The 14,347-nt window shown below is 47.1% G+C and overlaps 1 protein-coding gene across 1 annotated transcript in view; it reads right to left on the reverse strand.

The window, feature by feature from the left end:
* Positions 1 to 14,347, reverse strand: part of SULF2 (sulfatase 2) — a gene marked incomplete in the record, with an annotated part of 294,975 nt that overhangs the window by 214,568 nt on the left and 66,060 nt on the right. The window contains 1 exon segment of the mRNA XM_077460607.1: positions 13,647 to 13,681.

Genomic DNA, 14,347 nt, shown 5'->3' on the forward strand with positions numbered 1-14,347 from the left:
CTGTGCCAAGGATGTGATGAACTTGGCTGAGGATCGGAATTCCAGACATGACATCCGCCTTCATTATGTGACAGCGAGACGCAGTTACCTGGCCGCAAACACCGTCTGGAGCTCATTAAATCGCACGGCCTGCCAAGAGTCTACATAGCGCGTGTTCAGTGGGCAGGAAAACCGAAACCCATCCCCCCCCCCCCCCCAGCAGCAGGCACACCCGTGCCACTTGCATATAATTATACAAATAGGGGTCCCTTACCAATAACCCCATAAACTGCAGTGTCTGACTCCTATCTCTCCTATCCAAATAGATACCCGACATGTCAAACCTTAAACACGTCAGAGCCCTATATTTCCATAGGCGACGCGGTAAAAGCTTCCTATAGGTCATCAGTTTAGCGTTCTGAAGGTCTGGCGCTAGAATTATTGCTCTCATTCCAGCATGCACGGTGATATGTAACGTGTATCGCAATTGACGTTTTCAGGTGTAGGTACCCCACCATGTGCGTTTAGGTTTGTACATGCAAATATGTGAAGGGCCTCAGTTTTGGGGGGGGTATGTGCTTGGATGCAACTTTAAAGTTTTACGATAGAAAAAAAAAAAATTCTCCCCTTATGCGATTTTCTCTCGGCCTTGATAGCCAGGAAAAACTATCAATGGGGACCCAGAAGAGACGTCAGACATAACTTCTGGGTCAACAACTAGAAGGGGATTAGAGTGGATGTGTGTCTTCTCCCCTCCCCCCGCCCTCTTTACCCAGCAGCCCCCCCCCCCCCACCCCCCGCTATGCTGGTCCTGTGCAAGCATTCCACTGCCCCTCTCTATCTTTTGACAATCAGTGTTATAACTCCATCACGGCACCCTTGGCTTGTTTTCACATCAACAACTTGTGCTTTCACTCTACCTGGGCCACTGCGGCTGACCTGTGCGCCCCCTGGTGTTCATCACTCTTGGTTGGAGGCAATGGGAAGTGGAGTCAGTGATATGCAAAGTGCTGTGTAAATTGACAGCGCTATATAAATACTTTAAATATTATAATAATAATAAAAATATACATTGTGTTATAAATATATCCCTGAGGAAGCCTACAGTGGCGAAACATGTTGGGATAAATATATATATAACCATCACCCTTCCATGTGAAAAGATAAACTTCTGATGGCATGCTATAAGACAAGTTGTATTTGATGTCTATACTTGTTTAACAATAAACTTTTTAAATCACCTATCTTCGTATTGATAAAATATATTTCTATATATAAATTCTCAGTTTTCAATGTGTTGGAACCTAAAAAATCCCCCCCCCCAAAAAAAATTCTCTTTAGCTATTGAATATTCAGGGATGCTGGTGTTGGTTATTTGAACACAAATCCATATCACCGCCCTTTCTCCGTAATACAATTTAAAAAGTTTTATTAATTAAGCCCTGACACCAACAAAAAGCAGTGAATATAAATAAAGCATATTAAAAAAAAAAATAAAAAAAGCTGAAAAACATAGCAACAAATGATTAAACTCATGTTATTTTTCTTTACTAGCTAAAGCTTCCAAATGGTTTACAAAAAAAAATAAAAAATTGTACAAAAATGGCCAAACACGCAGAAAAACATTCAAAACACCTGAAAAAAAAAAACATCTTGTGCTTTCAGTCTTATCTGGGCACCTGCGGCCGTCCGATGCGCCCCCCGGTGTTCATCCCATCATCCTTTGCTCTTGCTTGGAGGCAATGGAAAGTGGAGTCGGTGATCTATATAGTGTTATAAATATTTCCCCTGAGGAAGCCCACAGTGGCGAAACATGTTGGGATAACTACATAACCGTCACCCTCTATGGGATAAGATAAACTTCTGACGGCATCTTATAAGACAAGTTGTATTTGATGTCTTTACTTGTTTAACAACAACAACAAACTTTTTAAATTGTCTATCTTCATAAAATATATTTCTATATATAAATCCTCTGTTTTTCAATTGGAACCTAAACCCCCCCCCCCCCCCGAAAAAAAAAAGAATCTCTCTGTAGCTGTTGAATAATCAGGGATGCTGGTGCCTTTTTTGAACCTGTCACAAATCCCCATCACCACCCTTACTCTATAATGCAATAACAATTTAAAATGTTTTATTAAGTAAGCCCTAACAAAAAGAAGTGAATATACATAAAGCAGATAAAAAAAAAAAATAAAAGCCAAAAAACATAGCAACACACGATTAAACTGATTTTTTCTCTACTAGCTAAAGCTCACAAATGGTTTAAAAAAAACAAACAAACAAAAAAACAAACAAAAAACTGTATAAAAATGCCCAAACACAGAAAAACATGCAAAACACCGGATACAAACAATCAAAAAAAAAACGCGTTGGTGAATTAAGCCTAAAATCGCACAGACTACAACAAAATAATGTGCGTGTTCGTGTAAAATGGGACATGTGCGTCACAAATAGGAGAATTCTGCATTTGGGTTGTCGTTAAAAAAGGACTGAATATATTTTGGCATCACGGCGGTAAGCTGTAGGTGGTGCAGGTCCCTTTATAAATTCTGCTCACTGCATCATTATAGATAATTTGTTACTTTTTTGTTACAGTTTTTGTGTCCGTCTGTCCGTCCGTCTTTTGTGTCCGTCCGTCTTTTGTGCCCGCCCGTCCGTCCGTCTTTTGTGCCCGCCCGTCCGTCCGTCCGTCTTTTGTGCCCGCCCGTCCGTCCGTCCGTCTTTTGTGCCCGTCCGTCTGTCCGTCTTTTGTGTCCGTCCGCTTCTTGTGTCCGTCCGCTTGCTTCTCGTGTCCGTCCGCTTGCTTCTCGTGTCCGTCCGCTTGCTTCTCGTGTCCGTCCGCTTGCTTCTCGTGTCCGCCCGCTTGCTTCTCGTGTCCGCCCGCTTGCTTCTCGTGTCCGCCCGCTTCTCGTGTCCGTCCGCTTGCTTCTCGTGTCCGCCCGCTTGCTTCTCGTGTCCGCCCGCTTGCTTCTCGTGTCCGCCCGCTTGCTTCTCGTGTCCGCCCGCTTCTCGTGTCCGCCCGCTTGCTTCTCGTGTCCGCCCGCTTCTCGTGTCCGCCCGCTTCTCGTGTCCGCCCGCTTCTCGTGTCCGCCCGCTTCTCGTGTCCGCCCGCTTGCTTCTTGTGTCCGCCCGCTTGCTTCTTGTGTCCGCCCGCCCGCTTCTTGTGTCCGCCCGCCCGCTTCTTGTGTCCGCCCGCCCGCTTCTTGTGTCCGCCCGCCCGCTTCTTGTGTCCGCCCGCCCGCTTCTTGTGTCCGCCCGCCCGCTTCTTGTGTCCGCCCGCTTGCTTCTTGTGTCCGCCCGCTTGCTTCTTGTGTCCGCCCGCTTGCTTCTTGTGTCCGCCCGCTTGCTTCTTGTGTCCGCCCGCTTGCTTCTTGTGTCCGCCCGCTTGCTTCTTGTGTCCGCCCGCTTGCTTCTTGTGTCCGCCCGCTTGCTTCTTGTGTCCGCCCGCTTGCTTCTTGTGTCCGCCCGCTTGCTTCTTGTGTCCGCCCGCCCGCTTCTTGTGTCCGCCCGCCCGCTTCTTGTGTCCGCCCGCCCGCTTCTTGTGTCCGCCCGCCCGCTTCTTGTGTCCGCCCGCCCGCTTCTTGTGTCCGCCCGCTTCTTGTGTCCGCCCGCTTCTTGTGTCCGCCCGCTTCTTGTGTCCGCCCGCTTCTTGTGTCCGTCCGCTTCTTGTGTCCGTCCGCCCGTCTGCTGTTTTGTTACAGTTTGTGTGTCCGCTGTTTTGTTACAGTTTGTGTGTCCGCTGTTTTGTTACAGTTTGTGTGTCCGCTGTTTTGTTACAGTTTGTGTGTCCGCTGTTTTGTTACAGTTTGTGCGTCCGCTTTTTGTTACAGTTTGTGCGTCCGCTTTTTGTTACAGTTTGTGCGTCCGCTTTTTGTTACAGTTTGTGCGTCCGCTTTTTGTTACAGTTTGGCACATAATTTCTGTGTTGCAGTTCTGCACTCTGCACCACCAATAGTTTATCAGGCCCGCTGTGCTGTCCTTTCTGCTGCTGCGTACTGCTCCTCTGACCAACCAAAAAGCAACAAGACCGTTTCATTTCCATCCTCGACGCGGCGCGCCACATTGCGGCGCAGACCTTCAATCATCTTGACAAAAGCGAAAATTTAAATCACATCCCCAATTAGTCAGTAATTGCTACCACGACAGCGCCAAGACGAATGCCGTGCGCCTCCGTGCCAAAACAGGCAGATTAAGAAAGCGGCCTTCGGGGCGATCACAGGGTGCGGTGTAATTAAGCGTCTGACACCCGCAGCCCGACGCACCCGCCACGTTTGTGCAGATGCCAATCAATTTAATCTAAAAAAAAAAGCGGAGGAGCGAGTCGCAGGGGAATGGGCTCATTACGCCGGCGTGGTGACCTTTATATCTCTTGGATCATAAAGACGGGCATTACGGTATTGCACACAGGGAGCCTGGACGACCCCCCGAAGGGAACGTAAGAAAAAGTCTTCTTAGAGGAGATTGACCCAATAATGGGATTTCGGCTTCCTAAGGAGATTTACGTCACGGAGTAAACGGCTCGCCGCAGATTTAGTCTGTAGTAGAGGCGACCTTTGGCCTCCAGCTTGGGGAACTAAAAGCCAACGATGTGACCAATGGCTAGACAGCAGGAGAGAAGAGAGAAGAGAAGAAGAACTTGAGGGCATTGGGTCTCGGACTGGAGATGAGCTTCCTAGCCTCTCTCTAGGGTACAAGAGACACTTCAAGCCCAACTCCTCAGAATACACAAGTAGGGAATTATATAAAACCAAAAAAAAAGATTTGTAAATCGGTTCAGCCTTGCGACTCGTTAACCAAAGCCAAGGTCCCTGAACTCCGATGCTGCTAGTTCAGGGTACAACCCCCCCCAGCTGGTAAGATCAACTCTGCACACTCCCTTCTTCCCTCCTGCCAGCATGCTTCCTGTGTTAGATTGACAACAGGATGCAGCAAGGCAATAGCGGCTGATGGATGACACTTCCTTTAACAGTATGCCGATCTACAGGATGGTCAAATACTATTTAATGAGTTCATAAATAAAACACGTAAAACGGCAGTGCCTGTTTTTAATGCAGATCAGCTTTGACGGCTAATAAAACGTTTAATGGTCGTAAACTGTTTATTTTATTGCCAAAAATTTAGGCGGGATGGGGGGGGGGGGGGGATTTAGACTTTGACTCTTGGGAGGGTCAGCATCTGCAACCACCTATGGAAGATCACCAGCCTTCAAATCAAAGCCTCTCGAGACCATTTCCATAGGCGTGCGCACAGGGTGCGCCGGGTGTGCCTAATCACCTCACCTTAGCATTATCACTCTGTGCGCAGCCCGAGAGATAGGAAAGATCTCCCTCTTGTCGGCTCTGCCATAAGAGAAGTGCTTATCCACTTTCCTTTCACTGTGTCGGGGGTCACATATATGTAGACACACACACGCACGTGTTTGATCTGTGGGCTACGCACAACTATGATCGCTTCATACCAGACGAGAGGAGATTCTGGTTAGCACCCCCCCCCCTCCCCATCAGCCCAGCTATCAGGGAACTACAAGTCCCAGCATGTCCTGCAAATAACTGTTATATGACTGCTCTGTTAGGCTGTATTCACAGCTGAGCGCAGCGTCTGAGCATTTTTCTCGTGTGTTTTTAGAGCTTTGGCAAGGTTTTTTTTTTTTATTAGCCAATAGAGAAAACCCATCTGCGCCATCATTTGTAGCTAGGTATTTAAGCTTTTTGAGCTTTTCCATTTGCTTTTAAGTTTTTTTATTTTTATTTTTGTTTAATGTTTTTCGTTTGGGTAAGAGGTTAGAGCTAAGGTTAGGTTTAAGATTAGGAGAGTTGGGTGTTTTTTTTTTTTTTGTTAGGGTGTTACTACTGCTACTAAATTAATAAACGCATGTAAAATACACAAAAAAATTAAAAATAATCATAAATAAAACCAGTAAATACATGCAGGGTAATAGGTAATAATAATTAACCCCCTAGGGCCCCTTTCACACTTGGTCAACTTGTCCTGCGACTTGAGACTGCACAGTCGCACGACAAGACGTACCCCATTATTTCCAATGAGTACTGTATCTGCAACATATCTGTGCGACTTCAAGTCGCAGCAACTTGAAAATGGTCCCCAATTTATTATTATAATTATTCTTTTTTTTATAATTAATTTATTTTGTGTTGGGATCAGGGTGTTTAGTTAATAATTATAATTTTATATTTTATTTATTTTTTTATTTTATTTTTTAAGGGTGAGGCCCCTTTTGCACTTCTACGATCTGAAAGTCGGGAGACTTTGCCGCTACTTGAAGCAAAACCTGTGTAATCTAGAGGTCTATGGACCCTCAAGCCGCATGGTCCGACTTTGATGTGGCTTGAGGGTCCATGGACCTCTAGATTACAGAGGTTTTGTAGCGGCAAAGTCTCCCGACTTTCAGATCGTAGAAGCGTGAAATGGGTCTCCCCCTTAAAAAAAAATAAAAAAATTATATTATATTAATCTACATATATATTATATTAATATATATATATATATATATATATTTATTATATTAATATATATATATATATATATATTTATTATATTAATACATACATATATATATATATATATATATATATATATTAATTATATTAATATATATATATATATAAATTATATTAATATATATATAATATTAATATATTAATATATATATAATATTAATATCTATCTATCTATCTATCTATATATATATATATATATATATATATATATATATATATATATATATATATATATATATATATATATATATATATATAAATAATATTAATATATATATCTATCTATATAAAAATAATAATAATAATAATAATAATAAATAATTATAATCTAAAACACCCTGATCCCAACACAAAATAAATTATAAAAAATTCAGGTTTGGGTGTTTATTATATTACTATTTTTGTTGTTAATAATGCATTTCATTTTTTTTTTTTTTTTTTTTTTTTTTTTTAAGGTTTGGGATTATTATGTATTGTTAACACATTATTCATTTGTTTTATTTATGGTGATTTTTAGTTATTTGTGTATTTTTTTTTTTTTTTACATTTATTAATTTATATATTACTATTTTATATGTTTTACATTTTCTTAATTTGAGCAGAAAACAGAGCAAAAATGCGCACAAATACTCGAACGGCGCGGTTCCATTCATTTCTACGCACCAAACCCGCGCAAACCCGCCCTATTCGAGCTACAAAAAAAAAAAAGCTTGAGTACATCGTGCTCTGAGCATTTGGCTTCAGACAACTTGGAGTTGGAGATGTGAACAGTCTCCACAGAGAACAGTTTTTTTTTTTTGTTTTTTTTTTTGTTTTTACTTCTCCAGAATTGTTGAGCTCCAAAACGCTGGAGGTGTGAATGGGGCCCAATCAGGGGCGGACTGACCATTCGGCCACTCGGGCACTGCCCTAGGGCCCCCCCCCCCCCCCCCATCAGGGTTGCCAGCCTCAGTTAAACCAGAGACAGTATGTAAAAATCTGTTTTTTTTTTTATTTGTCTCTGAAATGTCCCTTACCGACATCCTTCTGGTCAGAAAATTCTGAGATTATAGCTGCCCCGCCTCTCCAGTACCTTCTCAGCCAATAGAAACATGTCTGTGTATACTGTGATTGTATACTGTGTGTGTGTATACTGTGTGTGTGTATACTGTGTGGCCCCATAATCTGATTGCCTGGGGGCCCCATAATCTCTGATTGTCTGGGGGCCCCATATTCTCTGATTGCCTGGGGGCCCCATATTCTCTGATTGCCTGGGGGCCCCATATTCTCTGATTGCCTGGGGGCCCCATGATCTGATTACCTGGGGGCCCCATGATCTCTGTTTGCCTGGGGGCACCATGATCTCTGATTGCCTGGGGGCCCCATAATCTCTGATTGCCTGGGGGCCCCATAATCTCTGATTGCCTGGGGGCCCCATAATCTCTGATTGCCTGGGGGCCCCATAATCTCTGATTGCCTGGGGGCCCTATAATCTCTGATTGCCTGGGGGCCCTATAATCTCTGATTGTCTGGGGGCCCCATAATCTCTGATTGTCTGGGGGCCCCATAATCTGATTGCCTGGGGGCCCCATGATCTCTGATTGCCTGGGGGCCCCATGATCTCTGATTGCCTGGGGGCCCCATGATCTGATTGCCTGGGGGCCCCATAATCTCTGATTGTCTGGGGGCCCCATAATCTCTGATTGTCTGGGGGCCCCATAATCTGATTGCCTGGGGGCCCCATAATCTCTGATTGCCTGGGGGCCCCATGAATTGTCAGTCCGCCCCTGGGCCCAATAAGCCCCCCCCACCTCCTCCAGGTCGGATCTCCAGACTTCCAATAATACCAGTATGTACTGTAATATATTAGAGGGCTGCGAGTCTCTCCGGCCTGGAAGACAGGTCCTCTTTACCAGCCTGGGTCTGTCTAATCAGGAATGCAGAGCTGGAAGCCATCCTTCCTCTATAAGCCAGGCACCCCGGGAGAGGCGGCGTGTCAGGCCCTGCACAATGATCTAATTCCCCTTTTCACTTTGGTGGCAAACAGCTCCCTTCTATGGCTCTGACAAATTACCCCCCTTTCTTCCACCCGCCAAGGTCTTGACAGGCCCTCGACAGCGCAGCGAGAGGCTAAACGCGCACCCCACCCCCAGCTCAGAGACCCCCCCGCCCCGCTACCCCCCTTTCTCTGAACCCATTGAAACAGCTGTGAATATTTTTACCCACTAAATCGGATACTTAACACAGAAGGCAGCTGTAAACTCTCCACGCCGCTGCAACCAAATCTTCTACGGCGCCACTTCCAGCATGGAGTCACCTCGCTCCGAATGTCAACGAGGGGAGAAAAGAAAAATTAGCGGGTTAATGAGAAATGAGGGATCGAGATGAGACCAGCATGCTGATTGCCACATTGACATGGTAATTTGGGACCGTACAAAAGACAACCCCGCGTCATCCTAGATTGATGAAGACCAGCTCAGCGATTCAAAAGGGGGGGGGGGGGCTTTCCAAAGAGAAAAAAAAGAGTAAAACCTCTGTGGATGGAGGAGGAGGAAAAATAAAAGACAATATTTGCAGGGGAGAAGAACGACAGTCGATTAACCACATGGTCACGAGACATTTAATCCTGCCAATAGGTCCTATTACTGGTTTTACCAATGAAGGTGGCGCCATTTTGTAAAATAACAGGCAGGAAGAAAAGCCCCGAAACAAGCTTAGAGGGGTATGATGGTTTTGATGTGAAAAGAAAATATTAATCACAAATATCTTCCTGGCGTTCTGTGTATAGGTCATTACCAGCTCCATCCAAGGCCACCGAGGCCACCAACACCATCACTTAGCTGGGTGGAAGTAGGTGGACACTTTCACCATTGGAGGTCCTGAGAGATATTTGGATTATCATCATGTGATTCGGCCTACCACCAGAATGTGATAAACTCAATCTACAGTCTTCTTGGGCGGAGGGACCTTTCAACATTAAAGGGTCAGTCTACCCAAAGTCAGAGGTGGTGTAAAGTAGGTGGACTCACCCCTTGGCTTCTTATGTGCGAGATTTCCCTGCCAAAAACGGACAACCACTGAAGTCTACCTGGGAGTTTTGGATATGCTCGCCCTCTTGTCTGTTTCACCTCCCCCTCCTCTAACATTCTCCATAACAAAAAAAGACAAAAATCTAGCAGGTATGGTAGAAGCCTTTTATCAAACACAGCCGGTGTGCAAACCAGGAAATTCAGCACAGGGATGGAGGGAATCCCTCATAATGGAGCATAGCAGGTGTAAAGACCAATGAACTCAGCTCAGAGATTGGCACAAGTGTACAGACCCAGGAACTACCAAACCGCAGTCTTCCATCAGCCAACAAAAACCTCCTCCTCGTGCCCAAAGCCCGGTATAAATCCAAGGGGGATCGGAGATTCGCTGTCCAAGGGCCTCGGCTATGGAATGCTCTACCAATCAACATTCGCCTGGAAGAAAATCACCTGGCTTTTAGGAAAAAACTCAAGACCTTCCTCTTCTAGCAGATGATCAAAGCTCGCCACAGCGCCTAGAGGCGATTCAGTTCGCATTGTGCGCTATATAATTATTTAATTCATTCATTCATTCATTCAACTGAGCACAGGGATGGTGGGAACTCCTCATAATGGGCACAAGTGTACAGACACAGGAACTCAGCACAGGGATGGTGGGAACCCCTCATAATGGGCACAGCGGGTGTACAGACCCGGGAACTCAGCACAGGGATGGTGGGAACCCCTCATAATGGGCACAACAGCTGTACAGACCCGGGAACTTGGCACAGGGATGGTGGAAACCTCTCATAAGGGGCACACAGGGGCGGACTGACCATTCGGCCTGTCGGGGACTGCCCAAGGGCCCCCGAGCCACTAGGGGGCCCCATCAGGGTTGCCAGCCTCAGTAAAACCAGGGACAGTATGTAGAAATCTGTGGTTTTTTTTACACCTGTCTCTGAAACGTCCCTTACCGACATCCCTTTGGTCTAAATATCCTGAGATTATAGCTGCCCCAACTCTCCAGTACCTTCTCAGCCAATAGAAACATGTCTGTGTATACTGTGTATACATGTATGTGTATACTGTGTTATTCTATACTGTGTGTATGTATACTGGGTGGCCCCATAATCTCGGATTGCCTGGGGGCCCCATAATCTCCTATTGCCCGCAGGCCCCATGAGTTCTCAGTCCACCCCTGGTGTACAGAGCCGGGAACTCATCACAAGGATCGCGAGAACCCCTCATGAGCACAGCATGTATATAGACCTGAACTTGGCACAGAGGTGTTGGGAACCCCTCATAATGGGCACAACAGGTGTAAAGACCCGGGAACTCAGCACAGGGATGGCGGGAACCCCTCATAATGGGCACAACAGGTGTACAGACCCAGGAACTCAACACAGGGATGGTGGGAAACCTTCATAATGGGCACAGCTGGTGTATAGACCCGGGAACTCAGCACAGGGATGGTGAGAACCCCTCATAATGGGCATAGCAGGTGTACGGACCCAGGAATCCAACACAGGGATGGTGGGAACCCCTCATAATGGGCACAACAGGTGTACAGACCCAGGAACCCAAAACAGGGATGGTGGGAACCATTTATAATGGGCACAGCTGGTGTATAGACCTCAGAACTTGGCATAGGGGTGATGGGAACCCCTCATAATGGGCACAGCGGGTGTACAGACCTGGGAACTCAGCACAGGGATGGTGGGAACCTCTCATAATGGGCACAGCGGGTGTACAGACCTGGGAACTCAGCACAGGGATGGTGGGAACCTCTCATAATGGGCACAGCGGGTGTACAGACCTGGGAACTCAGCACAGGGATGGTGGGAACCCCTCATAATGGGCACAGCGGGTGTACAGACCTGGGAACTCAGCACAGGGATGGTGGGAACCTCTCATAATGGGCACAGCGGGTGTACAGACCTGGGAACTCAGCACAGGGATGGTGGGAACCCCTCATAATGGTCTCAACAATACAGTCTCTAACAGAGCGTCAGGTTTTCCAGCATCAACCAAAACGTTTTGGATGGACTAATCTTTTCAATATCCACAAAGATGCAAAATACCTGTAATGAAAAAAAAAAAAACTGTCCCAAAGAGCATACAATTTAATAGGGAAAGCAATAGACCCAAGAGGAGGAAGAGTCGCATGTGGAGTAATAGCCATTTTGAGGCCCCTGATGCAAACTATTGCTACAGCGCACACAAGTCTGTACAATATCATCACTTCCTGACATCTTCCAAGACTGAAACACGGCAATAAAATACAAAGTTAATTATATTTCCTGTTAAATTCACAGTAACGGTGTCTTGTTATTAATTACATTCCGTTATTACTTTAATTATAATTCTATAAGACTGTCACTTGCTCTATTAATGGCATTCGCAAACATCGCATGCGACAATCGCATAGTGATGTATTTGTTCCACCAAGTCACTCTTTCAAGCTAATTAACACGCTTTTCCCGGGTATGTGAATAAGGCAAGGAAATGCGCTATCACTACAGCTTGTTATGATTTAATTAGACGCATAAATCACCAAAACAGAAAACGCAACAAAGAAACACAAGGGGAAGAAAACAGAGAATTCAATTATTCGAGGAATCGGGAGACGGCTCCGAGCATCAGAAAAAGGGATTCTCATTTTTTTTCCCCCTGAAATAATTAATTCAGTGTTTGAGGCTGAGAAAAGTGTTATTAAAATGAGATGTGAGCGCCATAAAGTGTGCAGCGCTGTGTCTGTGGAGTGTGAAATTACTGAGTGGCGGTGATGTCACACTTTCTTAATCCGAGAGAAAGGCACGGGGGGGGGGGGGGGGGGGCACCGAGAGACAAAAAGGGAGGGAGAGGGAGGGAGAGGGAGGGGGGAAGAGATCGAGAGAGATATATATAGAGAGAGAGAGAAATATTGAGAAAGGGTAGAGAGCGGGGGCAGAGAGAGCGAGAGCGGGGGGGGGCAGAGAGAGCGGGGGGCAGAGGGAGCGAGAGCGGGGGGGCAGAGAGAGCGGGGGGGCAGAGAGAGCGGGGGGCAGAGAGAGCGGGGGGGCAGAGAGAGCGGGGGGGCAGAGAGAGCGGGGGGCAGAGAGAGCGGGGGGCAGAGAGAGCGGGGGCAGAGAGAGCGAGAGAGCGGGGGGCAGAGAGAGCGAGAGAGCGGGGGGCAGAGAGAGCGAGAGAGCGGGGGGCAGAGAGAGCGAGAGAGCGGGGGGCAGAGAGAGCGAGAGAGGAGGGGGAAGAGAGAGCGAGAGAGGAGGGGGAAGAGAGAGCGAGAGAGGAGGGGGAAGAGAGAGCGAGAGAGGAGGGGGAAGAGAGAGCGAGAGAGGAGGGGGAAGAGAGAGCGAGAGAGGAGGGGGCAGAGAGAGCGAGAGAGGAGGGGGCAGAGAGAGAGCGAGAGAGGAGGGGGCAGAGAGAGAGCGAGAGAGGAGGGGGCAGAGAGAGAGCGAGAGAGGAGGGGGCAGAGAGAGAGCGAGAGAGGAGGGGGAAGAGAGAGCGAGAGAGGAGGGGGCAGAGAGAGCGAGAGAGGAGGGGGCAGAGAGAGCGAGAGAGGAGGGGGCAGAGAGAGCGAGAGAGGAGGGGGGCAGAGAGAGCGAGAGAGGAGGGGGCAGAGAGAGCGGAGGAGAGAGAGGGGGCAGAGAGAGCGGAGGAGAGAGAGGGGGAAGAGAGAGAGGGGGCAAAGAGAGAGGGGGCAAGAGAGAGGGGGCAGAGAGAGAGGGGGCAAAGAGAGAGGGGGCAGAGAGAGAGGGGGCAGAGAGAGAGGGGGCAGAGAGAGAGGGGGCAGAGAGAGAGGGGGCAGAGAGGGGGCAGAGAGAGAGGGGGCGAGAGAGGAGGGGCGAGAGAGGAGGGGCGAGAGAGGAGGGGGTCAGAGAGAGTGGAGGAGAGAGGAGACACACTGTCTTAATCTGAGAGAAAGGCAGGGGGGGCACGGAGAGACAAGAGGGGAGGGAGAGGGAGCGGGAAGAGAGAGATAAAGCGAGGGTAGAGAGAGAGAGAGAGAGAGAGAGAGAGAGAGAGAGAGAGAGAGAGAGAGAGAGGGGGGAAGGATGGAGGAGGAGGAGAAAGCGAGAGAAAAAAAATTGTAGAGACAAAAGGTTGGCATGGAGGTGATAGAAGGCACACGTTATGTATGTAGAGCTGAGTTGGTACTCACCGTTAATGGCACGGTTGGCATTTTCAAGACTCCGACTGTAAAACAGAACAAATAACAGTTATAATGCAAGTTAATAGACAAATCAGACATTCCAACTTCAACAACTTTCTTTCAGTTTCCACCTCCCACAACCCCCCCCATACATCCCACAATACGAGGCACACATATGAGGGGGGCAGAGAGAGTGGAGGAGAGAGGGGAGAGGGGGGAGAGAGAGGGAGGTGTTCATACTTTATATCCCAGTTCTTGCACTGTCATGAGAGATCACGGGAGCCCGTAGGGCGCATCGGCCCTGGGCGCACGCTAGTGGCTAAAAGACGAAGCGATGTAAGTTAACATAGTTTCACCCAGCCATGTGCCATTCTGCGGCAGCTGGTCGGCAATCAGTTAAGAATGCTTAAAGTGAAACAATAAAAATGAAATATTCCTTCAAATACCGTGCCTGGGGGTCCCCTTAGTCTGCCTGTAAAGTAGCGCATTTTCCTCCAGGTTTTTTAACAGTACCGCAGCAAAATTACACTTCTAATGGAAAAAATGTCATTTAAAATTGCTCACGGTTGTAATGCATTGCCAGATCCTGGCAATATACATTTTAAAGAAGCCCCCCCCCCCCCCCCAGTCCATAGCAGGCCCTTCAGGTCTGGTTTGGCTATTAGGGGAACTCTTCTTTTTTTTTTTTATGGCATCAAAATCAAAATCCA

The sequence above is a fragment of the Lithobates pipiens genome, unplaced genomic scaffold (genome assembly GCF_037356315.1).
Source record: "Lithobates pipiens isolate NorthernLeopardFrog02 unplaced genomic scaffold, aLitPip1_a1.2 Scaffold_28, whole genome shotgun sequence".
Lineage (NCBI taxonomy): Eukaryota > Metazoa > Chordata > Amphibia > Anura > Ranidae > Lithobates > Lithobates pipiens.